Source organism: Hemicordylus capensis, chromosome 10 (genome assembly GCF_027244095.1).
Source record: "Hemicordylus capensis ecotype Gifberg chromosome 10, rHemCap1.1.pri, whole genome shotgun sequence".
NCBI lineage: Eukaryota > Metazoa > Chordata > Lepidosauria > Squamata > Cordylidae > Hemicordylus > Hemicordylus capensis.
Window position 1 is genome coordinate 2,291,524 of NC_069666.1, and position 27,306 is coordinate 2,318,829.

At 47.1% G+C, this 27,306-nt stretch overlaps 1 protein-coding gene across 31 annotated transcripts in view; it reads left to right on the forward strand.

Annotated features, from left to right (window-relative positions):
• The window catches only part of MEGF11 (multiple EGF like domains 11), a 289,113-nt gene that overhangs the window by 43,404 nt on the left and 218,403 nt on the right, over positions 1-27,306 (forward strand). For 2 of the 31 annotated variants that reach the window (XM_053272177.1, XM_053272184.1), the window contains one exon: positions 20,240-20,338. The exons of 26 other annotated variants lie outside the window; for them this stretch is intronic. The gene's annotated coding sequence lies outside the window, so the exon portion shown is untranslated. Of the gene's footprint in view, positions 1-10,636; positions 10,729-20,239; positions 20,339-27,306 lie in introns of all 31 variants that reach the window. 3 more of the 31 variants (XM_053272169.1, XM_053272170.1, XM_053272172.1) reach the window with 3 other exon arrangements.

The following is a 27,306-nucleotide window of genomic DNA, read 5'->3' on the forward strand; positions in this document are numbered from 1 at the left end:
TCTAATGGGATTCCTGCAAGGAACTTGGTGGGTGGTGGTGGGATTGTGGCTTTGGGAGACTGCTGATAAATCTGTGGATATGGAGTGTGGCTACAGCACAGAGAGGGGAGATGAGGCTATTACCAATTCATTACCTGAGCTCCTAGGAGCCAGTAGCGGTATGTTCCAGAGTCTTGCTGCGTCTTGCCCAGAATTTTGACCCCTGGATGTAGGTGTATTTTGAATCTAAATGCATTTTCTTAAAAAATATTTAAAATATTTTTACCCTGCCCCTCCAGTACACTACTGCTCGGGGTGACTCACAACAATAAAATAGATACAATATATAATAAAATAAACCAAATGGCATTCCTTTCTGTCCTTTGGGTGGGGAAGAGTGTAAATCTTCTTAGAGGAGAGCTGGTCTTGTGGTAACAAGCATGACTTGTCCCCTTAGCTAAGCAGGGTTTGCCCTGGCTGCATTTGAATGGGAGACTAGAAGTGTGAGCACTATTAGATATTCCCCCACTCAGGGGATGGAGCCACTCTGGGAAGAGCAAAAGGTCCCAAGTTCCCTCCCGGGCAGTATCTCCAAGATAGGGCTGAGAGAGACTCCTGCCTGCAACCTTGGAGAAGCTGCTGCCAGTCTGTGAAGGCAATACTGAGCTAGATAGACCAATGGTCTGACTCAGTATATGGCAGCTGCCTATGTTCCTGAATAGCACACATCTACAGTTGCCATCCAGTCCTAGGGCTGACTTATCTGAGGAAGTTCATGGAGTGCTCGATCTCCCAGACTCATCAACTTCTCCTCTTGCTTTATCGGTTCCTCTTGAGTCAGCTCTTAATTGTTCTTCAGGTTAGCCAGGTCACCTGTATACTTCTGCACCTTAATTATCCTTGTGTTCTCCTTTCTCTCTCCGAGATGATTTAAATGCAGCCACTTAGGCGCGGATGCAAACGCCAGGTACTGCAGTGCGGCCGTCTCTTGTGCTCGAGTGTGGGGAGACGAACCACTGGCCATGTCCGTCTGAGAACTCCAGAGTAACCAGGATGCCGTTTGTTTTCCATGGCTTCTAAGTTGGCTTAATGTAGGAGGGATCTCAATGCACCGCTTGATTGAAGTAGCCCTGGGGCTTCTGAGTGCGAAGGTGGCACATGCTTTGGTGACAGTGTGCCTAGTTCTGGTTTCTGAGTAGGCCCAGTGGCAGTCTGGTGCTTGCTGTTGCTGTCTAGCTGATGGTCCGTCCTGCCACGGGGGCAAGCCCCACCCCAGGGAAATGCCTCTCCCCACACATTGCTGGACCCCTGTGGTTGCTTGTAGGAAATGCACTTTTCACCTATTTGGAGTGGGTTTTCTCTTATTATCTAGCTGTAAAAAGCACCTCTCTTCCATCTGTCAGTGACAGAAATTGGGTGAGGAAGAGAATTCTTACCTCCCATCAAAATCAATACGGTGTGCTTGAGAGCTGGCCTGCTCAACTTTTGTTTGAACAGTCCTGCTGTTCTTGGACTACAACTGCCATAATCCCCATCCACAGTGGCCAGTAGCCAAGGATTATGGGAGCTGTAGGCCAACATCTGCAGGAGGGCCAAAGTTGAGCAGGCCTGCTTTAGAGGGGACACTGGTTGGAAACATTTTTGTGAAAGGTAATTTCTCTTTCAGCTCTCTGATAATGTGGGACAAGCTCTTGCTTCCTGAAATGTCTTTTATGCCTTCTGTGTCTCCCCCTCACCATTTTCCCAGTTTTCCCCACTCCTTCCTGAAGGCCTTAATCCCTGTTTTCTGCAGCCATGAGAAGTTGCATCTTGATACATTGTGCGAAACACACACCATGAAAGCCAAGGTGGTTCAGAGTATGCCACCAGCAAGTGGTATGTGGAATGTGCTGAGCCCTGACTGAAGAAAGCTGAGCCTTTCAAATCCTGCATGACTGAAGAGAGCTGCTCTGGTGGTAGCAAGCATGACTTGTCCCCTTAGCTAAGCAGGGTCCGCCCTGGTGGCATATGAAAGACAGACTAGAAGGGTGAGCACTGCAAGATATTCCCCTCAGGGGATGGAGCTGCTCTGGGAGGACTGCGGGGAGACATGATAGAGGTCTATAAAATCATGCATGGTGTGGAGAGAGAGATAAATTCTTTTCCCTCTCACACAACACTAGAACCAGGGGTCACCCCATGAAATTGATTGCTGGTAAATCTAGGATCAACAAATGCAAGTACTTTTTCACACAATGCATAATCTATTTGTGGAATTCTCTGCCACAAGTTGTGGTGACAGCCAACAACCTGGATGGCTTTAAGAGGGGTTTGGATAACTTAGTGGAGGAGAGGTCTATCAACGGCTACTAGTCGGAGGGCTGTGGGCCACCTCTAGCCTCAAAGGCAGGATGCCTCTGAGTACCAGTTGAAGGGGAGTCACAGCAGGGCATGCCCTCAACTCCTGCCTGTGGCTTCCAGCGGCATCTGGTGGGCCACTGTGTGAAACAGGATGCTGGACTAGATGGGCCTTCTTGGGCCTGATCCAGCAGGGCTGTTCTTATGTTCTTATTATGTTCTTATGAGAAGAGCAGAAGGTTTCAAGTTCCCTCCCTGGCAGCATCTCCAAGATAGGGCTGAGAGAGATTCCTGCCTGCAACCTTGGAGAAGCCGCTGCCAACCTGTGTAGGTAATACTGAGTGAGATGGACTGATGGTCTGATTCAGTATATGGCAGCTTCTTCCTATATTCCTATGAACCAAAAATGCACAGTTGGGAAACTCATTTGTTATCTCTGAGACTCCTGACTAAGATCTGTTTGTTGTGTCCTCAGCTGGGTTGTTGACAGTGGCTGCACAGCTTAGGAATAACAACCCTTTCCCAAGGAGGGGGCTCATCCCCCAAACCGCCCCTTGTGGTTTTGTTCCACCATGGCTCAGTCTCTCTTACCAGTGTGTTGTTTCGTGCCATGGCTCAAATTGCCTGCTGCTTCATCTTGACTAGAAGCAGCACTTTGTAGCCCTTGGCTTTCCTTAGTGGAGCTGGGACTGGAGAACAAAACCAAACACAAATGCAAGGAGGGTCTCCTCCTGGCCGAGATAGCTATTAATGGGCTCTGCATCGGGCGAAGCTTTTGACTCAATGGCACACGGTGGTTCTTTTAATGCACCCCACAGAGGGCTTTTTTGCTCTCTACGGTTTCCTGCATATAAACAAGAAAAGAAATAAACCTACGTTCGCATGATGAGACTCGAACTGATTTTTCTCTTCAATGGAGAGCCTCGGCGCTCCTGGTGGGTTGTGAGCAGTAAAACCTTCCTAATTGAGAGCAGATTGCTGAGCAGCATTCAAGCACATGAATGAGGCCAAATTGCTTGTTTTCTCCTTCTGATGCCCCTGTAAAGAGAGGAGCTGGGTGAATTGACGAAGTTCTAAAAAAGGTCTCCTTTTTTGCCAGGAACGCTTGCTTTAGTTTGAGCGAGCTTTTCCCATTGAGGGTGTAGGTAGGATCTGATGTGTGCATGCAGCCATGTTACTTTTTAGCAAGAACCTTTCCATGCAGGAGTGCACCCCTAGCCTTTGGGGAAACTACATTTCCCGGGTCTACTTGAGGTTGGCATTAGGCTGCCACAGTGGGAAGGGAAGGACCTTTCCTTGGCAACACAGATGCAGAAACTAGCAGCTCAGTAAGGGAGTGGGAGGAAAGGGAGAAGGGGCTTTGAGGGTTGGGGAAGGGAGGGGAGGAGGCACCATTGGCGCTGTTGACATGGCTGCAGCCTCATTCCCCACAGTGCTCCAACATAGCACCTGTCTGCAGTGATGCTCTAAGTGTTCCCTCTAACGGGGATTCCCAGATGTTGACTACAACTCCCAGAATCCCCAGCTGTAGTGGCTTTTGCTTGGGGAATAGGGGAGTTGTAGCAGTGGGGAAATGACTTGATCATCAAGCCAGAGGTTGCCGGTTCGAATCCCTGCTGGTATGTTTCCCAGACTATGGGAAACTCCTATATCGGGCAGCAGCAATATAGGAAGATGCTGAAAGGCATCATCTCATACTCTGCGGGAGATGACAATGGTCAACCCCTCCCGTATTCTACCAAAGAGAACCACAGGGCTCTGTGGGTGCCAGGAGTCGACACTGACTTGACAGCACAACTTTACCTTTTAGTCAACAACATCTGGGAATCCCTGTTAGAGGGGACACTGGTGATGCAACATCGGGGTGCTGTGAGAAAGTTCCAGTTGTACTGGCATTGAGAGGAGGGTCTGCAGCCAGGAGATAGCTTTATTATTGTTGTTTTTTAAAAAGGTCCCAGTGCAAGTGGCGGGGGAACTGCCATTTTCCTGAGAGTGCTGTGTGTGAATGCCAGGCCTGAGAGGGCTTGGCTGCTTCCTTTCTCTTTGAATGGATTCCCACCTGGCTGAATTCCTCCGTGGGCTTAGCAAGCAGCATTTGGGTTTTCTTGGGTTTTTTTAGAGGGTTGTAAGTAAATGACATTTAATCCTTGGTGCAATAGACCTTGTCTGAAATGGTTCTATAAGTATTTATAATAAATTAATTAAAGTGGACATTTTAAAACCAATCAATTTTGATGTAATTATTGCAGTGGGCTTCGTTGCTTAGTGAACAGAACAATGAATCTTAAGTAGCTCTCCCTGCCATTTGTTTGCCAATATCTTCTGGTGGGGGGAGGGCGTGTGCCAGGCAATCTCAGAGCTTTGGTTCTGCCATAAGAGCCCCTTGTCAACGCCCTCTGTGCCCTTGGGTGTGTCTTTCCTGTCTGGTCTCTCTCCCACCTTCAGTCTTGAATTCCTCCATGCCCAAAGAGTTTTGCTTACAGGTTATTTGGATGTTCCCCTTTTGTTAAACTTTGACAGAGATCTGAATCCTTTCCCCATGCTTTTGCAAGTAGTTCCATAAAGCTTGCCCACTGCCTGCACAACACCTGGAATACCTTACAGGAGTGTCCAGCTTGGCAGTGTGTTCACAGCGCCTCCTTGCTTTATCTCTTGTCTCTTATCTTTAACTTGTCTCTCTTTATCTCTTGCTTTATCTCTTGCCTCTGTCACCTTTGCAGAATTATAGGCTTCACCCAAGGCATTGTTTGAGGTGTGCCTAACCGTTTCTTTTGCACAGGTGTGCTTTTCAATGAGCTGTGATTGGCCCTGGGGGACATTAGGATTGGCTGTGTATATTGGGAGCAAGTCCAGGGGTGTGTGAAAAGCCCCCTCCCCAGGCATAGTGTGTGTTCCCTCTCTCTCCCCCACCCTGCTAATTTAGCTCCTGTGGCAGCTGGCCAAACGTGCTGAAAAAAGATGAGATTGTAGACACCGCTTGCAGCAAATTTTGCTGACCCAGGTAGATGGCGCCAGAAAAGTTCTGACTTTAAGGGAGAGTATATGAAAGTGGTGGGGCTCCCTGCTGTTTTGAATTAATCTAGATATCGTGGAGCCTGGGTTGCCAGCAGCCTCCAAATCCTCTTCCAGAGGAAGTCAATCTACACCATATGAATGAAAGTGTCTTTGAAAAGGGATTTGGAGAGGAAATTGACTTGGCTGTGATAAAAAGGAAACTGAATTAGATCTGATAGAGGGCGACGAAGTAATTTCTTGAGTGCTATTTAAAAATTACTTCATTAAAATAGTGGTGTTAAGCACTGGACATCTGATACTTTGTTTTCTGTTTTTGAGGCGGTTGTTCTTGGGAGAGATTCCCAGTGGTGTGAGCCTGTGATGGCTTGGAGTGGCATCCAAACCTGCATAACTTCAGGGAATGTTTTCTGTCTCGGTTTGTGTGCATTTGCAGTGGTTTCTGGGCTGTGTTCAAAAGTGGTGATCCTAGCCCAGGGACAGGCAACCTTTGGCACTCTGTCTTCCCTAAAATAAAGTGGCTCCAAATTGGAAATACCACCGGAAGTGTGAAATTTGCAGCAGGAACCGTGAACAGCCAAAAATAACCCCTATGATAAAGGAAACTTGGCCCTTCTAGCCTGGCTGTGAATAAGTGAAACCCTGATGGGAGGACCTGTGGGAACCGAGGGACTTTAAAAGGGTCTTTAATTACTTTCAAGGCCACTTTTTCTCATATGGACTTGCTTAAGCTTTAGGACTGGCTTCGCAGCCCTGCTCTCTGGTCCGTCTTGACTGGAAATGTGGTTGGCAGGATCTAGGGGCAGGACCCTTTTGGTGGTGGCAACACAGCTTCAGGCAGGCATTAGATAGAATACATCTGTGCCTGTTCTAATGGTTTTGGCTGCTTCACTGTGGTTTTGTGTAACTTGTAAAAAGTTTTTGTAAGCTGCTTTGAGTGCCCTGGTTGTAGGAAAGCAGGGTAAAAATGAAAAGAACGAATAATGTTGCCAGGCACCTTATGTGCTGCAACATGGCAGAAATATCCCGCTGCTATTACTGTGTTGCTGATGGGGACTTGACCCTGCTGAGATTGCTCAAACAGGCTCATGTCTTGACACAACCCCCAGGTGGTGAGGGATCAGAAAGCGAGTGAGGGATTTGATTTTTAGCTTGTAATTTTCAGTCTGAAGCTGCAGAAATGCTTCTTGTAAACTGGTGTTCAGGGGCTCTCCCTGCAACTCTGAGTCATTTTCTTTCCCAGTTTTTCTTGCCACATCTTAGGAAAAGCATAGAAAGAAATGCCGGAGCTGTTCTGGAGAGAGTGATTCATGTGCTGCTGGGACTGTAAACTTGCCCTCTTCTTACGGGTCAGAAGAGATTTGTTTATTTTGCCCAGTGATCAGGGAGGGGAGCATGAAGCCCTCCTTCTCCACGTGGTTGCTGCTCCAACAGACCGTGTCCGAGAGTGATGCCCTGACATTATGTAGTCCCAGGTGGGGTGATCTGCCTTCAGTGCTGGAAGGGATGCCGGCAGTTGGTAAATATCATTGTTTGCTTATTGCTGTGTTTGGGGCATATAAAAGGTGGCATGGCTCTTAACTATGTTGTGGCTGGTTGGTCTTATTTTTTCAATGTTATTGAAACATAAAGCTGAAGGAAAAAAATACAGTGTCATGATATTTCTTTAAGCAAGTACTAAAAAGAAAACATTCTAAATACATTAACAGTTCTAAGACAATTTGGCAGCAATGATCAACATTTGATTACACCTGATCAACACTTGATTGCATAAAGCTGGGTACATAAAGCTTCACAAATCAAATCTGGACAATGGGAACAAATGATGTCCTTGTCGGATATTAAAGTTTATAAAGGGATCCTAAGTTGACATAAATGACTCACTTGGGACTTCATTCATATAAGCTGAAACTTTAGAAATTGAGGCATAATCTCATAATTTCAAAAACCAATCATTTAAAGAGGGGACTTCAGAAACGCGCCAGTTATGAGCATATACAATCCTGGCTACAGTAATCATATATGAAGACAGCTCATTACATTTAGAAGGAATATAAGGTTCCGCGGCTGGTGATCTAGAGGCCAGCCTGCAAGGAAAGGTGTCCAGTGCTAGTTCAGCTTTGTCTGTCCCTGACTAGCAATTGGGTGAAGGCGCCAGGTCAGAGCCAGCAACCTCAGAGGGCTGGAGGAGAGATCCTGTCCGTCTGATTTCCTACTGAGTGGGCAGCTGCTATACCACCGTCTGGCCATCAGCAGCAGTGGCGCTGCAGTACCACAGAGAGTAGGTCTGCAGCTGGCTCTCCTGGTGGTGCAGAGAGCGAGGTGCTTGGGTCCTGTTGACGGGGTCTTTGAGTCTGAGACCCCCGATGCCATGCAAACGACATATTACAAGGTCCTGACACTCTCTAGCTGCATTTTAAAAAAAAGCATAAGTTTCTAGTTCTCCTTGGGGTGGAGGATTGCGCAGGTTTTTAGTAGACCTGGGGAAGGTCGTCTGGCATGTCGGCCCTTTCTGCAGTAGGAAAGCCTAAAGAGCTCCAGAGCATGTGCTGAAGGCCACATGTTGATCCCGGCTGTAAACTGCCCTGTAATTGTAAACTGCCCTGAGCCATTTTGGAAAGGCGGTATAAAAATCGAATAAATAAATAAATCTGGGCAAAATTCCTACTGCATAAAATCAGATTGGAGCACCTTGTTTACTTGAGAGTGGCTGGGAACTTTTTTTTTTAAAAGGGAGATCTTGAGAATTCTGTGGGAGCTTCTGTGTTTCTCACTCTGAGTTCAGCAATCTTGGTGACTTGTGGGTGGCTCCAGGGTTCCCTCTAAGGCGTGCGTGTGTGTGCGTGTGCGTGTGCACTCACACATTTTTGATGCCTGCTCAGTTAATTTTAGATCTCGCTCAGGTTTAATCAGGAAGGTCTCTGAATACATGTGCGCGCACACTGTTTTGATACTGCCACCCAGAACAAAACTCGTTCCGCACACAGGTGAAAAAAATTAGAGAGAACATTGGAGGCCCACCTGCATGTTATGTGGATGATGGTTTGTGCAACACCATCATTCCTGCCCCACACCTCGCTCCCAGTGGAAGAGCTTGGCATTGGGAAGGCCATCCCACTGTTCCTTCTGCCACCCATTTCTTGCTGCAGTGGTCCTTCGTGGCCTTTTTCAAGGGCAGCCGTATCCTACGCGACAGGACACAAATGGATTTTCCCCTCCTCCTGCAGCAGGTCTGCTTTGAAAACCAAATTCTGCAAACACTGAAGGGGAGTGACAGGATCCTGCCACGGTGTAATCATTTATGGATCAGGTAATGATTTCCCCCCAGTTCTGTGCCTTAATGACATCTCTCTCGACTCTGGGGAGATGAGCTGCTATTGTCAAATATTGCTGATACACCCACTTACGTCTGCCAATGCTGATCAAAGCGAACTGCCTTATTTTATATGTACTTGAGCTGCTGAGCGTCCTGCGGTGTTGAAGTGTTGCTTCTGTGCAGGAGGAACTTTTTCCTTCCTGCAAAGGCGAGTGATGAAAACTGACTGGGAAAACTTTAAGCTGGGGCTTCCTTGGCATGGTAGCTAACCGGAAAAGCATGCATATTGGGGCATCCACTTCTGAGGGAGGCCAGGAGGAGACTGGAAAGACAGAAGGAGCCTGGAGTCAAGATCTGCCAGGTTAGAGTTCCTGGCTCCTGTGTATCCTGGCTCAAATTGCCTGCAGTGCTCATCTCCAACTAGTGATTTGGGTAGCACAAGAAGTTGGGAGCTGCTTATTTGGCACCTATTCCCTCTTCAATCCCTCTTCAGGTATCTGAGTCGGTCTGCCTGCTCAGGTCATCTGAAGAGCCTGGTCCTGGGTTCCTTCACCAGTCGTGCCCTGAATCTGCTCTCCCAGTGTGGTGGTGCTCATTTGGCACCTGTGGTGCTCTTGGCCTGGTGCTAGCTTGCCACTGTCTAGGCCAAGGGTTCTCAGCCTTGGGGCTCCCCAGAAGTACAACCCCCGTAATCCCCAGCCACAATGGCCTTTGGGGATGTGGGGGGTTGTCTGGGGATCCAGGTTTACGAACCCTTGGCCTAGGGCCTAGGCGGTCCCCAAGAACTAAGTGCAGGGTTTCCAAGGAAGATTTCTGGGACTAAAACCTTGGTTGGATGAAGCCTTGCCCTGACCTGGTTGAGGGGAAGCTGGCACATGGTAGAGCAACACCGGTCCAGCTTGGATTGCTTGCTTGCTTGTCGGAAGGACGAGCCGGTCTTCAACGAGCTGGCTACCTTGCTGCTGTCCCCTCTCCCAGTTCCAGTCCTGCCTGCCAAATCGTGTTCCGTGGCGTTTGGCTTGATCCCCCGTCTTGAGCTCAGCAAAGTGACATCTGACAATACTGAGCCCAATAAAGCTGCCTCAGCGTGTGGTTCTGTTCCCAGTCCAGAGCAAATAGATTTTCCCCGCCAGGCTGAGCCGCTCAATTGAGGCATGAGATGCAAATGAGGAGCAGCCTCTAGTGCTTGACCAAGATGACTGTGCAGAGGACCCTCTGGTGTCAGGGTGATGCCCCCAGTGGAACCTGCTGTGTGGCTGTTCCTAGCTGCACGTTTCCTAGAAGTGAAGGGGGATACTGGGCTGCTGTGTGCTGCTTGGTTGATTGACATCATGCACGTGTGCACAGGCTGTTGCAGAGCCCACTCTGGATGTGCATATTTCCTCCAGCTGGTCTTGCAGTAGTAAGTATGACTCATCCCCTCTGCTAAGCAGGGCCCACCCTGGTATGCATTTGGATGGGTGACAACAGGTGGGTGCTGCAAGGTATTCCCCTTAGGAGGTGGGGCCATAGCTCAGTGAAAGGAAGAGCATTTGCATGCAACAGGATCCTAGGTTCACTCCCTGGCAACATCTCCATGTGAGAGACTCCTGCTGGAAACCTTGGACATCCTCTGCCAGTCAATGTGGACAGTACTGAGTTAGATGGACCGATGGTCTCTTTGTATGAGGCAGCTTCCTACTTCTGTGACAGGAGTAGAGGACACCTCATCCAGACAGCGGCCATCCCAAACCCCTTAATGGAAGGCCCCTCAAGCAGAAGAGACCCTCCTTGCTTTGACTCCTCCTGCCCTAGGAGAGTTTTGCAGCCCCACTGGGGGACGGGAGCTTTCAGGTAGCTGCCTGAACTGTCCACCCTACTAAAGGAATTGGTTGACTTAAACATACAAGTGCTTAGTACATCAATCAGATTTGTGCATGTGTATAGAAAGAATCTTCCTGAAAGGTGAAAAAGCAAGCTTCCTTGTTTATGGAATTTACACACCTGTTGCAGCAGGTGCCATCTACAGGAGAAGCATTCCTTTGTATGTGATGGAGAAGCTGGAATGCCTCTTCCGATTTGATGCATTCCACCCACTTTCTTTGGTAAGTGCTAATCATGTTTAATATAAGGAATCATGTTTAATGTGATTTTTTTTAAAAATCTGCTGCCCATTTAATCAGGGGTGACTTTGTAAAGAATAAAAATGTCCTCTGTTTTAATTGGCTGAAGATGTTGTAACATTTAAAACAGTTATGCCCCACCTCTCCCAACTGATCTTCAAGACAGCATAATAGACCAAACATTTTGGTCCCAGTTCTTAGTTTTCTCAGTGCACTAAATGTTTTGCAAAAGGCTTCCCTATCGCATCCCAAAGTGGTTGTTTTATATCGAGGGCCAGTATGGTATGATAGGTGTTGGATTTGGACCAGGGCAACCTGGATCTCAAACCCCAGCCAGGCATGTAGCTCACTGGGTGATCTTGGGTCTGTCATTTTTGTGAGGATAAAACAGGGTGAGGAGAGAACCCATGTACTCTGTTCTGAGTTGGAAAAGAATTTATGTTGAAGGTTGAATGAATTTCTCTTAAATGCTTGCCTACAGATAGTAGTGGGCTGGATGAGGGATAATAAACTGAAGCTGAAGCCAAGCAAGATGGAGGCGCTCATTGTTGGGGGGTCGTAATCTGCAAGATAGGATGGAACTTCCTGTTCTGGATGAGGTTACACTCCTCCAGAAAGAACAGATTCATAGCTTGGGAGTGCTCTTGGACCCGGGTCTCACCCTGGTGCCTCAGGCTGAAGCTGTGGCCAGGAGCACTTTTTACCAGCTGCGACTGATTTGACAACTCTACCCATTTATTGAGGAGCATGACCTGAAAACCGTGGTGCACCAGCTGGTAACCTCCAGGTTGGTCTACCGCAGCGAGCCCTACTGCTCTGTACAGGGTTGCCTTTGTATGTAGTTTGGAAACTTGCGTTCAAAATGCGACAGCCAGATTCGTCTCTGGGGTATCTTGGAGTGACCACATAATGCCTGTTTTTAAACAGGCTGCCGATATGTTTCCAGGCAAAGTACAAAGTGCTGGCTATTACCTTTAAAGCCCTGAATGGCTTAGGTCCGGGTTACCTGAGGGAGCATCTTCTTTCTCTATATATGCATGGATTGTTTGGTCTAGGACCGTAAATAAAACTTGACTTGACTTTCTCTATAGGATCCCCACCGCTCATTGAGCTCATCAGGAGGGGTCGGTCTTCGGGTGCCACCGGTTCATCAGGTGGCGACCTGGGATAGGGCCTTCTCGGTTTCCGCCCCTCGGTTGTGGAACGTGCTCCCCGTGGATATAAGAGGATGGTCTTCCTTGGAGGCCTTCAGGAGAGCCTTAAAGACCCATCTTTTTGGGCTGGGTCTAGTTTTGATTATTAGTTTTAGTGCTATCCAGTTTTAATTGTAGTTTTAATCTATTTTTTAATTAGTTTTTGATTTTGTTATGTATATTTTATTTTAGTGTAAACCGCCTATTTACTCAGTGTAAATAAGTATGTAACTAAAGTAATTTGGACTGTGATGTTGGGGGAGAGAACGAGAGAAAAAGCTTAACTGTTCGAGGAAAACCAATCCAGATTTCTACTGGAAAGTAGCAGTATATTGCGGAGCTGACAAGCTGTAAATAGTAAAGGCTGACAGGATTTAATATCCTTGTAACTTCTGACAAAGATCTTTAAAGGAGTCTCGACCATCTTTGAACCTACTCAAAAATGGAACCATTTCTTCTTGCAGTGTTAAGTATCGCCCAGGGCGACCGGCTATCTTTTTTTAATCGTAAAGGTTGTCTCAAAGAGAGAACACCTTTCCCAACGTGCTGTTTTTGGTTCATTCTCAAGGTTTTTTCCCCTGTCTTCATAAAACCTCTCGAGTTGGGCTGTCATGGTTTATGACATCAACCCGACCACCGGCATGAATTACAGTTGCATTCTGTTCGGTTTTGCTGGATTTACAACGCAACGATATTAGGCAAAAGTTTGCATGAAATTAACAGACTTCAGGTGTTGCTGAACTTGTTGCAACTGTGTCTCAAGGACAGTTTTCAGAGCCTAGAATGGGGACTGCAGCTCTGAGAAATTATTCCTTTAGGGGAAGAGAAAGTGCCATGACATGTTGACTTGGCTGGTTGGGGTAGTGCCAACTGGATCTTTCCACACTCTCTGCCCCTAGAGCGCCCTCTTTTCAGGAACACAGGAAGCTGCCATATACTGAGTCAGGCCATTGGTCTATCTAGCTCAGTATTGTCTACCCAGACTGGCAGCAGCTTCTCCAAGGTTGCAGGCAGGAGTCTCTCTTAGCCCTAGAGATGCCACCAGGGAGGGAACTTGGAGATGCCACCAGGGAGGGAACTGGGAACCTAGATGCTCTTACCTGAGCGGCTCCATCCCCTGAGGGGAAGATCTGACAGTGCTCACACTTCTATTTTCCATTCAGCTGCAACCAGGGCGGACCCTGCTTAGCTAAGGGGACAAGTCATGCTTGCTACCGCAAGACCAGCGCTAAGGGGGAACATAGGAAGCTGCCTTATATAACAAGTCGGAACCTTGGTCCATCTAGCTCATTACTGTCAGCACTAACTGGCAGCAGCTCTCCAAGGTTTCAGGCAGGAGTTTCACCTTAAGAGGCTGGTTGGCACCTAGTGGGGGCAGTTAAAGTGGGAGACATGGTGGGAGTGGGACAGCCCTCCATTTATGGGGTGGGGTGAGCTCTCCAGTCCACAGAAGCTTCTGCCAGCCTTGAAGCTGGCACAAGCTACTCTTTGCCGTGTGGTCAGAAAGTGTGCAGGTTTCCAGCCTCCCTGCACAAAGTCTGCCAGGCGGCAGAGATGCATTTGGGAAAAGCTGCTGCGACAGGACACTTGTGGAAGCGAGAATGGGTGGGAGGGTGGTGAAGAGAGGACTTTGTCATGTCAGTGAACCTGGAAATCTGCATCGTAGCTTGTCACTACTACTTTGTGACCTCATGGATCTTAATGTTGCCCATCTGTTATTGGGGATGCTGCCTATGTGTCATGCTGTTAATAGGGTAGCTTATTCAGCAAGAGCGCTTGACCTGTAATCAATGGCGGAGGCCAGAGACTGTAAATTAAACAGCATCTGACTCTTGCCTGATATGCTTTTGGTGCAGTCCTGGGATGCAGAGCCACAAACTTGGGTGAAGGGCACCTCCCCAAGAAGGGCACTTCTGCACAGTAGAGTCCATTCACTTTCAGACTCTGGGGGTACACAGCAGTGGATGCATAGGTGCTGTGCTGGCCCCTTTCCCCAAGATGGCTCTGCGAAGGTTGGGCAGTCTTCTGCAGCTTGAAAGCAGGGGGCAAATGCGCCACTTTTCTTGGGTCCCTTTCTGCTATGCCTGTGCAGGGATCTCCACGTAAAGGTAAAGTGTGCCATCGAGTCGGTGTCGACTCCTGGTGCCCACAGAGCCCTGTAGTTTTCTTTGGCAGAATACAGGAGAGGTTGACCATTGCCACCTCCTGAGTAGTATGAGATGATGCCTTTCAGCATCTTCCTATATCGCTGCTGCCCAATATAGGTGTTTCCCATAGTCCGAGAAACATACCAGCGGGGATTCGAACCAGCAACCTCTTGCTTGTTCGGCAAGTCATTTACCCACTGCATATAGACGCAAGTGGTTCAGCTTTCCTGGGTGCTTCCCAGATTACACACTGTTCAGCATTAATCTGCTTTGTCTCGGCAGGATCGTTTTGAAAAAGTAAATAGCTTGCGCAGCCCTCCTACAACGGGAAAATACAGGGTTTTTTGCGACGCACGTGCAAGGTTGTTGGATGTGCTAAAATGTAAGGATAAAATGGAAAATATCCATTTGGAAGCACAAGTCCAGGGGTGGGCGAACTTGGCCCTCCAGCTGCTGTTGAACTACAACTCCCATCTTCCCCAGGTATGATAAGTTTGTGGCTGGGAGTAGTGAAACAGCCGGAGGGCCAAGTTTGCTAACTCCTGGACCAGTGGCAATGTAGTGCAGTGGTTAGAGCAGAGTCGTATTGGGAATGTGGAGACTCAGGATAAAATGGCCTGAGCAGCCTTGAAGCTCGTTGAGTGACTCTGGGCCAGTTTTGTGTGCAGACTGTTTATCTAACCTGCCTCGCAAGGTTGCTGTGAGGATAAAATGCAGTGGGGGGAGGGAATGGGGGGCAGGGAGGTCCTTGTATGTGGTATGCATAGACTTGTGAGTTTACCTCTTGCTGCTTAGTGGAACTCCAAAGTTCACCAACCAGAGCCAGATACAGAATAATGGCAGGCGTGGACCTCGCGTGAAGGTACATGGCGCCTCTCAACTCAGGCGAAGCCCTGGAACTTGTCTTCAGTCCCAGAACTGAGCTGGCACACACACACCCTTCGTTTCAGCAGCCTGGAGGGGAGGAAGTGCTTCTGTGTTGCTATCGCTGAACAGTTGGGAGTTGGGAACAGTTGCCCGTCTATTGCAGTCGACCCAAGGATTTCCCAGTAGATTCCAATCTGCTTTCCACCTGTTTCTGTTGTACTTCACCCTGGGCTCCTTGGAAGAAAATGAAATGTTCAAAACCCTTCAAATACTCTCAATCTTTTCAACAGCTCTGTGTGATAGGCCAGGTTCAAGTCAATATTGCAGCGTGTTGAGTTGGAGACTTGAACTCTGAACTTTGCAGCTTGTACACTTCGCCTCAACTTGACACGAGCTCAGCATTTAAATGGACTTGGGGGATGAGGTGGGCACAGAGGTGCAGCTAGGTAATTTTGGAAGCCCCCCCCCACTGCAAGTTAAGTATAATTTCCCCTACACACATACATACACGTGCATGCGCACACATATACATACATGTGCCCATGCACACACACCATGACAGTATTTTTAACATATGGGTTCTTGAGAGCACAAGCAGCAAACTGGACTCAGAAAAATGTAAGAATATAAAACAGGTGTATTTGTGCAAATACGCATTAGCAGAAACATTTAGACACACAACTTAACATATTCCCAGCCCACATGTTTCTCTCCCCTTTGTCCCTAAAGAGGATTTGCAGGTCCCCAGGGTGTGCGGAGGCCTTGGACTTCGGTCCGGAGGTAAGAACGCCTCTGGGTGGGCAGACCCCTGTACCCTGAACTGTGTACCTTACCTCACTCCCATCGTATCCCTTGCCTTCTTTCACTAGAGTGGCGAAATTCATTATGCACTCCAGATTTCTTGGCTTTCCATACTTTGTTGGTAGAATGTGTGAGGCGGGCTGGGGTGGGGAAACCAGCCAGACTAGTCACTGGTAAATCTTATTAATGTTCCCGTCATCTGTTAGGATGTGCTCTAATGAAAATATAATGCGTATTTGAGAGAGCTAGCAGAAGTCTTACATCTGCTGCCCTAAACACTTCTGTAAAGGGGCCTCTCTGTTCTCGGAGCTGCCACCCCGCCCCTTTCCTCTTCACAATCATTACCAACTTACTAGTTCAAAGAGCTTTAAGCAGACTTGTTGGGCATTATCTGCTTGAAGAGATGGTGATAATTACTTGCCTACATAACAAGAATGTTGCAGAGATAAAGGGGTGTTTCTTGGGAAACTGCTGTGCAAGGCTTCCAAGTGAAAATGAGGTAGCCCACCTTCCTACTGGGATGTGGTGATGGCCACCAGCTGGGGCGGCTTTAAAAGGGGCTTAGACAAATCCATGGAGGGCAGGTCTATCAATAGCTACTAGTCTGGTGGCTGTGGGCCACCTCCAGCCTCAGAGGCACAATGCTTCTCAATACCAGTTGCAGGGGAGCAACAGCAGGAGAGAGGGCATCATGCCCTCAGCTCTTGTCTGTGGGCTCCCCAGAGGCATCTGGTGGGCCACTGTGTGAAACAGGATGCTGGACTAGATGGGCCTTCTTGGGCCTGATCCAGCTGGGCTGTTCTTATGTGCCTCCTGCCTGGTGACAGAGGAGGGATCATAGAGGCCCAGGGGAAACCTCCTTCCTCCTCCGTGCCTGCAAATACCAGGACGGCTTGTGTGCTGAGCCCTTGATTTCAAGGTGTCTCTTGGGAGCCTTTGTGAAGATTCCAGCCTGTGGCAAGTTCTGAGCCGGCCGCCTTGGTGATGCCAGGCAGGGCTCTGGTTGATGGGCAACCCCCAAGCTCTGTTCGGGGGCTGCACAGCTTTGGCCCCTCCTGTAGATGTTGGACTACAACTCTCATTCCAGACTGTTGGCCACTGATGATAGGAACTGTAGTCTAAAAGCAGCTGGAATGCTGAAGCTTTGTAGCCTGGCTCTACTCCACAGGAAGGAATTGCAAAGATGGCAAAGGAAAGAACCCCTTGCTGATCAAGAGGCCAATAAAGAACTTAGGAAGGTGAGACTGCCCCCACCCCCCAGTCAAAAGCACCCAGGTTGGGCCTATTTCTTGGCTTGAGCAAGACATGGGTCTGGCTTGTCTGTGCCACAGACCTCTTCTTCTTCCCCAGTTGCTTACCTTGCCAGTGTAAGGCTGTGTCCAGCCTTGCTGTGTTCCCAAGGACCTCATCCCTGAGTTGACAGTGGCTGGAACGGACTCTTCTGTTTGCATTGGCCTTGTAAAGGGTAGGTCATCAAAGAGCGTGTGTTCCTTTGGGGTCCTGCATCTCATTTGTCCACTGAAACTTCTCTGCAGGACTCTACAAAATTTGTCTTGGGTTTGCTGATCAGTTCTTTTTAGAAGCCAAGAAAGCTTTATATTTTATCTTTCCCTGCTCCGGAAAAGCAGAGCAAGCGTGCTGATTGTGTACCAGCTACTGTGAAGAGGGTTTTTCAGGGATGAACTCTGTGTGTGTGTGTGTGTGTGTGTGTGTGTGTGTGCGCGCGCACGCGCGCTGAGGGGACAATCTTCCCTTCCAACAGATGATACTGATGCTGTGTTCTAGCAAGAGTCAGCCTGCTGCCTCTTTGAAACTGGCCTCCCTGTGTTGCTGGTGGGTTAAATAGCTTGTTCTTTCTATGGTGGTGTGTATTAGAGGCTTTTCCTGCTGGCTGTGAGAATTAAATTTATGGCCAGCCAGTGGACCCCTGCCTCTCCGCTTCTAGGTGACGAGCTAGTCGCAACTGCCAGCATTGCATGATTATCTGAATCTGTTCTGTGTGCGAACTCCTCTGTTCTCCATCCACACTTTCACAAGCTCTATAGCTTACATCTGGGGACCCACACGTTGAGAATCCCTGCTCTATAGGAACAGAGGCTCTTTTTACAGGCCGTTTGGCTGACTTTTTTTGTGCCAGGGTACAGTGATTACTCGGAATCACTTGCGGTGATGTGCTAATGGCAGTTCAATTAATATGATAAGATCTTAATTGGCTGTGTAGAATATTGTTCTTTCTAATCTATGCAGAAACTCCAGGGCTACCAGAATAGAGGTGGCTGTAATTCTCTCAAGTCCTAATAAAACTGGAGTATTAAAGTTCCTTACTGCCTGATAATCACAAGCAGGGGAAGAGAGAGGGTTGGTTGAAGGTGTAAGCCACTGGATTTTTATTGGTCATGCCGCTGGTGTCGGAGTGGATCTCCAGTAGGGCTTGTCTCCGTGTCCTGGGTTTGTATTGTATGCAATAACGGGGTGGTGGAGGGAGCTTGTCTACTTGCTAAAATTAGTACTCCTTTAAGACCTTCAAATCTATGACATAAAAACAGGTGACAATACCTTGTAAAATCATTGTTAAAAATGTTGTTAAAAACATAGTAAAAAACCAAAGGTATGTTTCGGCATCAAACACCAGCCTCTGTGTTATTTCCCACCCCCCATCTTCTGTGGATCACCTGCTTATATTGTTCACAACTTTAATTACACACACACTGGCAGTAACTTCAATCAACAAATGAGGTAAAAAGGGCTTATCTCCTGTCTTCTCCCTGCCTTTTACCTCATTTGTTGATTGAAGTTACTGCCAGTGTGTGTGTAATTAAAGTTGTGAACAATATAAGCAGGTGATCCACAGAAGATGGGGGGGGGCAACACTGAGGCTGGCGTTTGACGCCCGAAACGTATGTTTGTTTTTACTATGCTTTTAACAACGTTTTAAACAACATTCCTACAAGGTATTGCCATCTGCTTTTAAATAATAAATTTGAAGGTCTTAAAGGAGTACTTGGGAGTCACCTTTAAATATGTGTATTGCATTGCCAGCTTATCAATTTATACATAAAATCTGTACTGTATAAATGCTTTAGTTTTTAATTTGGGTCTGTGTCTACAGGTGTCAATGTTTCCCTCCTCCACACACTCCCCCCCCCCCCGAAATTTGTTGTCATTGACTTTGCAAAGTTTCAGACCGAGGCCTCTCTTCTCTAGCCCATGGCCAGCATGCTGCCACTGAGCTAAATCTGCTTCTCTCCCATCCCACTTGTGCCAGTATATACATTAATTTAATTTCCCGCAGGACTGCTGTGGCTCTCATCCAAAACACTTCCCAAAAATCCATGTTTGACCAGGAATTCTCTCTGGTGTCTGACTTTTCAGCAGAGCTCATCTCCCTTTCCCAGTATTCTCTCTAAAAAGAAGCAGGAAGAAGCTGCTTGCACAACTGCCAACCATTCTGCCTGCCGCTGTTTGTCTGCTTTGTGTCCCTGAATTTGGTCCTCTGCCTAACTTTAACTGGCCACCCAAGACCAGCAAGAGCTCTCCTCCTAACCTCCCGCTCTAGGCCTGGGCTTTTGGTGGAAAGCTGTATTTATTGTATGCACATTTTAATTCCCTTTAACTGTTGCATGGAGTCATCCCTCTTGAGAGAAGCGAAGGATGCCAATTCTTTTCATCATTTCCAGCATATGTTTTCTCTGTGAGTGAGACCTTCTGTTTCCATCTGCTTTCCCCATTCTGCTATTCTTCTTGAGGCTGATGCATCTCGAAGACAACTTTTTATAACAATTGGGGTGTGTGTGTGTGTGGGGGGGATGCTTAACAAAAAGGAACCCTGCATTTAATTTATGACAACTTAGCTTTCCTTCTGGATATCTTGTATGTTTGGCAGATGTTTGCTCAGTAAATTACATTTGACAATCTGAAATTCTAACTATGATTTATGTCTGCCTTTCCCTGGCTCATCTGAGCGGCAATGGGAGAGAAAAACAAATAAATCTTGTAAAACAGAGTTTGAGAGAACCTATGTATTTAGGTGGTGGGTCAAGGCAGCCATTTCCACGTACGTCTTTTATTGTACTGTTTGTGGCCACTGATTCTGCAAGTTTATTTAAAGTGTGTGTGTTTGTGGTAATGCTGCTGCTGCTTAGTTCATATTTTCCCCCCGTGTGTGTGTGTGTGTGTGTGTGTGTGTAACTATTTTGTTAGCTGCTCTAAGGACCCTTTTTGGGGCAGAAGATGTGGGATTATGGCAAACCTGTTAAGAAATCTTGTGTGTGCCTAGTGAGGCAGGTGTGCATGAGAGAGAGGAATTTTTCAATTGTGGTTGTCCTAGTTGGGGAAGTTCCTCTTTGGAGGCTCGCCTTGGTCAGTTTTTGCTAAACCTTTGGTGGGCAGCAGAAAGATGTGACTTTTTGTAAGCTTCAGATTGCTGATGCTATACTGTGTTTTTCTGCTGTTCTTATGTACTGTGTTGTGTATATTTTATTTCAGGGTTGGGCAGATCTCAGACTTGCAAGATCTAATTTGGTCTCTTACAAGAACCCCAAAGTCCATCAACAAGAAACAAGTGTACAAAAATGGTTCAGAAAGGTGGGTAGGCATAGTGTTAGAATTGAGGAACAGAGTGCCTGACACTCAGCCCAGGAATTTGTTTTCATTCCTAAAAGTGAATTTCTCAGTCCTTCTCTGAAAAAAATCCATTCCTGGTTCCCCACCTCAAGTTTTCTTCATTTTAGCAGTCCAGTATAACAGAGGGTGGAAGGCCTTTTGTTAAGCAATAGCAACTGGAGTCTAATGTTATTGCTCGTCTATTGAAAACCACCCCGAGATCTGCCAGTAGATCCCAATCTGCTTTCTGCGCACCCTCGTTTTGTTGTTTGATGGCTTTGTTTGCAAGCCTCCTTAGGGGTCTTTCAAGACTGAACATGTGGGGGGTATGGAATTATGTCAACTAAATGCAGAAGAAATATATACAGATGTTTAGAATGTTATGCAGATGTTGACTTCGTGCGGGGGTTTGGGGTTCCTTTAGGGCAAAAGGTGATTCTCCCTCCCCTTTAAAGGATATGCATAGATAAATAGGATCCATATAGCCCTCGTGAGGTTCATTGCCCCAAGCAATTCACAGGGTGGCAACTAAACTTGCAGCCTTGCTACTGTAACCCCTTGCCAGGTCCCTGGGCGATTGGGTTGTGTTCCTGTGGCCAATAGGCCTATTTATTTCTGTCCCAGGAGCTCATGACTGGATAAGGCGAGTAGTACAGACGGAAAGCGAGAGGTCACACTGATGTATGTTCTGTTTAAATGGAGAGGGTGGGTGAGGGGGAATGCGTTAAATAACCAAATGCTAAGAATCATCATAAGCAAGGACATAGCATCTTTGGACTGCTCCTTAGGGAATGCTTTCCGTGTGAGCCGCAATGGCCGGAATTTGCTTTAGCTATTACTATGGGTGAATAATTATATTCAATTCAGCCAGTGATATGGGTTCACAGCAGGTTAATTGGTAATAATGGGTTTCATTCCAAACAGAGGGGAAATGAAACTTCTGTGGGAAAAAAGGGCTGCCCCTAAGATGTCCTTGCACTCGGTATTCCACATTCATAATTATTGCCTGGATAAAAAATGGCAAGTTTTGCCTTCGGCAGGTGCCCGTCACTCAAGGACCCAGGGAGCGAATCTCTGGTGTCCCAACACAATGGGGCAGGCTTTTCTGGGGGGGGGAAGGGCTGGTTACTTAGAGACCCACAAGCACCTCTCTTCTCGGCTCCAAGTATGGAGATTGCTGGAGTCTGAATATAAAAAATACAATGTCTGACTGTTGCAAAAGATTCATCAATAAAGCCAGTGTGCTGCCCACTGGCACTATATTGATGATAAGCTTCTGTTAGCATTGTTTGCAAAAACATGCTGTTACATTGGCCTTGATGTAGCACAGCAGCTTGGAAGTACCTTGGCCATCGGAACATAGGAAGCTGCCATATACTGAGTCAGACCCTTGGTCCATCTAGCTCAGGATTGTCTACTCAGACTGGCAGCAGCTTCTCCAAGGCTGCAGGCAGGAATCTCTCTCAGCTCTATCTTGGAGATGCCACCAGGGAGGGAACTGGGAACCTTCTGCATGCAAACAGGCGAATGCTCTTCCCAGAATGGCCCCATCCCCTAATGGGAATATCTTACAGTGCTCACACATGCAGACGTTCATTCCAATGCAAACCAGGGCAGGCCTTGCTTAGCAAAGGGGACAATCCATGCTTGCTCCCCCAAGACCAGCTCTCCTCCCTTGCCATGAATTAATTACTTTGGCAATCTGGTTGGTATTCCCTTAGCCTTGGGCCCCTCCGCCTGCAGTGGATGGATAACCATACTGGCCTGCCTCCGAAAGAAAGCAGTTGCAGCTATGACCTGTAGAGGGGAGCCCTTGAATGTCTGTATGGAGTTGGTGTGCCTACACTCTCTAACAGGACAAGGCAAGAGTCTTCCCCTGTGACTGGGACCTGCGTTCAGCTGCATTTGCATTGACTGCATGCAGACATGTGAGTGGATGTGGATAGACCAGAAGGTGTGGCCTGATGCTGTGATCCTGTCCCCGCCCCCCACCGCTACCACACACCTTTTACTCCCCCTGGGTACCTTGTGAGAATAAGGTTTAAGCAGCAGCTGAGAGGCATGAAATGCATTGCCTAAATGCAAAGCATCCAATCCCCCAGGTCCTCTTTCCACAAACAGGGACGTGCCCGGAAGAAATTGCTGTGTCAGGTTTTCTGCTTGCCCTGACTGAGAACACATCCAAAAAGGTCACAGTCTCTCCCTCCAATTTCTCAGGCTCAGCTGGGAGTTGATTAAAACTGCCAGCAATGGCATGTCGAGGGGTTGTCAGAGACAACTCTATAAACCTTTTTGTTGTTCGCTGTGCAGGGTGAGATAAATAGATCTATCTTTTTCTGCTGGAGCAGGAGCAGCAGCAGCAGCAAGGAGTGGGCGCTGAGCCCCTCATCAGGATGTCATTAGTGGAGCAGTCGTCTTTTCTCTTTCTGTAAATGTTTGTTTACCCACATCTGAAAACGGAAACAGGCTGATGGTAGTTTGGGGTCTGCTGACCCATCTTGGAGTGATCTGCAGTAGAGCTGCAGAAGTTTCTAACAGCAGTAACAAGACTGCAGGTTTAACAAGTTTACTAACAAGTTACTAGTAAACTTGTTAACTGGCCAGTGTGGTGTAGTGGTTAGAGTGCTTAGACCAGGGAGACCTGAGTTCAAATCTTCACTCAGCTATGAAACTCACTGGGTGACTCTGGGCCAGTCACTTATCTCTCAGCCTAACCTATCTCAGAGGGTTGTTGTGAGGATAAACATCACTATGTTCACTGCTCTGGGCTCCTTGGAGGAAGAGCAGGGTAAACATGTTAAGTAAATAATGTTAAATAAATAACACCCTTCTCTTCCTCCATGGAGCTCAGAACACTGTACATGGTTATATTTATCCTCACAACAGCCCTGTGGGGTAGGTTAGGCTGAGAGATAAATGACTGGCCCAGAGTCACTCAGTGACGAGTTTAATGACTGAATGGACATTTGAACTTGGGTCTCCCTTGTCCTAGTTCAGCTATGGGCAAGTTCTGTTTCCTTGACCCTCAGTGTTCCTCAGCTGTAAAATGGGACTTTCAGCTTAAAGTCTGCTGATACAACTTGCTGGCTTTGCTTTTTTTTTTTTTTTTAAGGTAACCAGCGTAAGCTCTGCTGTGGCTGGCCGTGTGCTACTCCGTTGTTTCTTGGCCTCTGTGTTCCTCGCCTGTGAAACTTGAGTCTTAATTGATTATCTTTGACCAGGTCTCTGTGCAGCTCTGCTGGCCAGTTCTGGAGTTTGGTGCTATAAATTATAATTCCAGATCTGCAGTCACTCAGATGTACATTTGTAGTTGTATATGCAGAGCAGTTTAGAGTAGATGTCTGATGGAGCGCTGCAGGTAATTGTTTCTGTCCTCTGAATTATCATTTTGCACCTGTCTCTGATTGGTGGACCTCTTGAGTAAAGTAAAAGACCAAATTCTCACATCCTCAGTATGTTGTAAGAATTGGGCTGTAGATACTCCACAATTCATATGTGGTTTCTGAAGTATGAACAGGTGGAAGTGACTTGGATTCAGATTTAATATTGGCAGGGGAGTGAGAGAGACATATTCTTGATCTGGTTATGTCTGTCTTGATATTGAGGGGCGGGGGAGAATGTTACCAGCTCAGTTACATCCTTGAGCAGAAGGTATTGATGGATATTTTGGTTGTCTTATATACTTAAGACTTATCAAGAGTTTGGAACATCGGAGAATTGGAATAGCACAGACTTACACCAGCCTTCCAGAGAGCTAGGTGCTTATTAGCTTAATTTATGGATTTTCATCTGAATTAAGATTTCTGTACTATTCCCACAGAAGGCAACAAAACCTAATCCCTAAACATTAATACTAATAATTGCATGGATTTAATGCAGGAGTTCTCTTCATGCAAAGCCAAGCTCTACTTGAATTCAGCTAAAGAAGATGTTGCAAAATTGGTTTTGAGGAGACTCTTGCTAGGTGGGATCCCCACCTCCTGTCTCATGGGCACCCAAAACTACAGTATTCCTATCTTCACCATTAACAGATGTCAGGTGAGCAGAAATCCATCAAGGGCCATTTTACCTGGTGCTTGGAAAAGAATCCCTGCATAATCAGGCAGGTATCTCAGGCACCAGAGCCCGCTGGAAATAAACAGGTTGACAACAGGTTAAAACTAAGGCGGAATGTGTCTCTTGCGTAGAACTTGTGTTTAAGTGTAACGGAATTCTTCTTGGGAATGTGATGTTTTGCATGTGTGGAACATAACTTGCTTGAGACAATACATTTGAAAGCAACCGTGTTAATGGAGCGGCTCACGAGAGGCTGTGGTGTGTTGTATTCCCCATTCTCGTAGTGCATGAGACGTGGCTTCTGGCTCTGCTCGGTCTCCCATGCAACATAAATCTAACAGTTTTACCAAATTCCCTGCTGGCTGTTTTCTTCATCAGTGCAACTGATGTGTACAAGTCTGAACATGCTGTTGTACAGTAGAAAGACAATCTGTTGCGAAGGGAAACCAGCAGCGGGTTGGAGAGAGGCAAGCGGGGTTTTCTCCCGGGCCGTGCATCAAGTCACGCTGCCCCTTAGGCCTGGTAAACCTTGCAGAAGGCTTGTACTTGTACAGTGTGTAGTTTTGTGCTGGATTAATCACAAGGGGAAATGATCTGGGAAAGGCTTCCCACAGGAAGGGAGGTGGGGGGAAGCAGGTGGCAAAGACCGTTCTTTGATCTCGTCTCTAAATTACTTTCTACCTCCCAGGCACATCTGGATCTGGGATCTGGGGACGACTTTCTCCTTCTGCCGCATGCTACCTTCACTGCATCCTGACTCAATGTTGCGTTTTCCCAGTTGGCATCAACGGTTTGGCCCCCTTTGTGTGAGGTTGGGGCAATTGCCCTACTGAAGAAAGAGGGCCCACCTAAGCATGTATTTAGTTGTCCCTCAAAGGCATGAAGCTGGACATATTAATGACCTTCTTGGTGTGAAAAGTATTGATAGGAAGAGCCTGTGTGTGGTTGAAATGTGTTGACCATTCAACACTTGCAAGCAAAGTGTCGGGTTTTGACCATGAAATGGATATGCGTTGTAGACTTGCCCCCAGTGTGGTTTCGAAGGAAATTGTCTATTGTATATGAATGAATCCAAATAACCCCAGGTTGCCAACACTGGCAGTGCTGGTTTTCCAAGAAGGAATTTACTTGTTCTTGAGTACTTTAATGGGTTTTATTAGTTACTATCGTACACACATGTATCTTCACTACTTGTTAGCTTTCCCACTTACTAGGTATCAATTGCTAATAAAGGTACAGTGGTTTGGATGGTCATCAGCTTGAATTCATTTCTTGCTATGGATTTCCAGTATACTGACTGACTACGTAATTGCAAATCAAATATTAATTTCATTGAGGAACTCCTATATATATTAACATCTAAATTACCATATTCTTTCATAACATTAATAAAAAGGAGACAATTTCTTGTCTCCTCTTCTTATTGTCTTTTAAACATATGTAGACAGTTAATCGACATTGCTGCCATATCCCATAATTTCATCAACCATTCTTTAGAGTAGTGGTTATTGGCTTCTAATATTTTTTTTCTTGTGTCTGCTGAAGAGGGTTTTTTTGGGGGGGGGGCATGGTTCTATTTGTAATATGCTTTTAGAGTTCTGTGATGGTATTTTTAAAGAAGTCTTGATTTACTGCTATGACTCTGAGCTGCCCACATGCCTAAATAATAATAATGATAAAAATAAACTTGGTTAGCTGCTCCATAACAGATTGTTCTCTGGGTGGCTCACACCATTAAAACATGCAATTAAAACACATAACACAAAACAAACAAATTACAATATGAAATATAGAACGACACAGCGGGAGCTGTGGCTGAGCTTGCCCCGGCCAGCCGGCATGTTCCCCACCCCCCCCGCCACCAGCCGGCCAAACTCTGCACCTGTGCAGTTCAACTATGGAAGCCCTATGTCTGTGACATCACAGGAATGCAATGTCCACAGTCGAACTGCACAGGTGTGCACTTCGGCCGGCTGGTGGGAGAGGGGCATGCCGGTCCAGCCCGGCCACGGTGCCCACCGCTGCCACGGGGGCAAAGATAAGAAGCGGCAGGGCAAGGGCAGCGGTGGCGGCGGGGAGATGTTTGTTGCCCTGCTCCTTGATGTCAGATGCAGGGGGCGTGGCTTGGGGTGCATGCATGCTTTGTGCGTGCCCCCTACAAAGATTTTGTCCCTGAGCCCCTGGGGGTCTCGCTACGCCCCTGGCTCTGTGGTTGCCATGAGTCGACACTGACTCAACGGCACAACCTTTCCTTTCCTTTCAAGGCATCAGAAGGTTTGGATTAAAAGGGCCTCCCCCATTATGCAAGAATAGTGGAGTCGTCTTCATGAGTCATCCCCATTCACACATAAAGCAGGGGTTGAGGATCTTCTTTATGATAAAACATCCATCCTTCTTCCCATAGTAGCCAACCACGTGATGCTGCTAATTTGCAAGGCGATGACCATGAGTTGGTCGATGGAAGAGAAACACTTGTTTTGAGTGTACTGCGGTGGGTGAACTGCATCGTATGGCATGACATGAGCACTTGCTTCCTGCTAGAAGCGCATATCATGTAGCATAAAAATATTACCTTTAGCGTTACTCGGGTACCGGCTAGGAACAGACACCTGAGATTTATCTCCTCGTGCAAAAGGGAGAAATACAGCCTTAGCAAATTAAACTTAATAACTCCATCTTTATGATGTTGAGTCAGAGGCGGCATTAGCATTAAGGTGGCGGTAAAACTGGGGATGAGTTATAACCCAGATGTTTACAGAAAATGAAAGTGGAATTTGAGCCAATTGGGGCGTGTACGTGGGCGGTGCTCTCTCCAGCAGCAGCATCCATTTTATTCCACCCTCTACAGAACTTGTGCACATGACCCTTGCGGGGAAAAGATTGTTTAGGCTTTT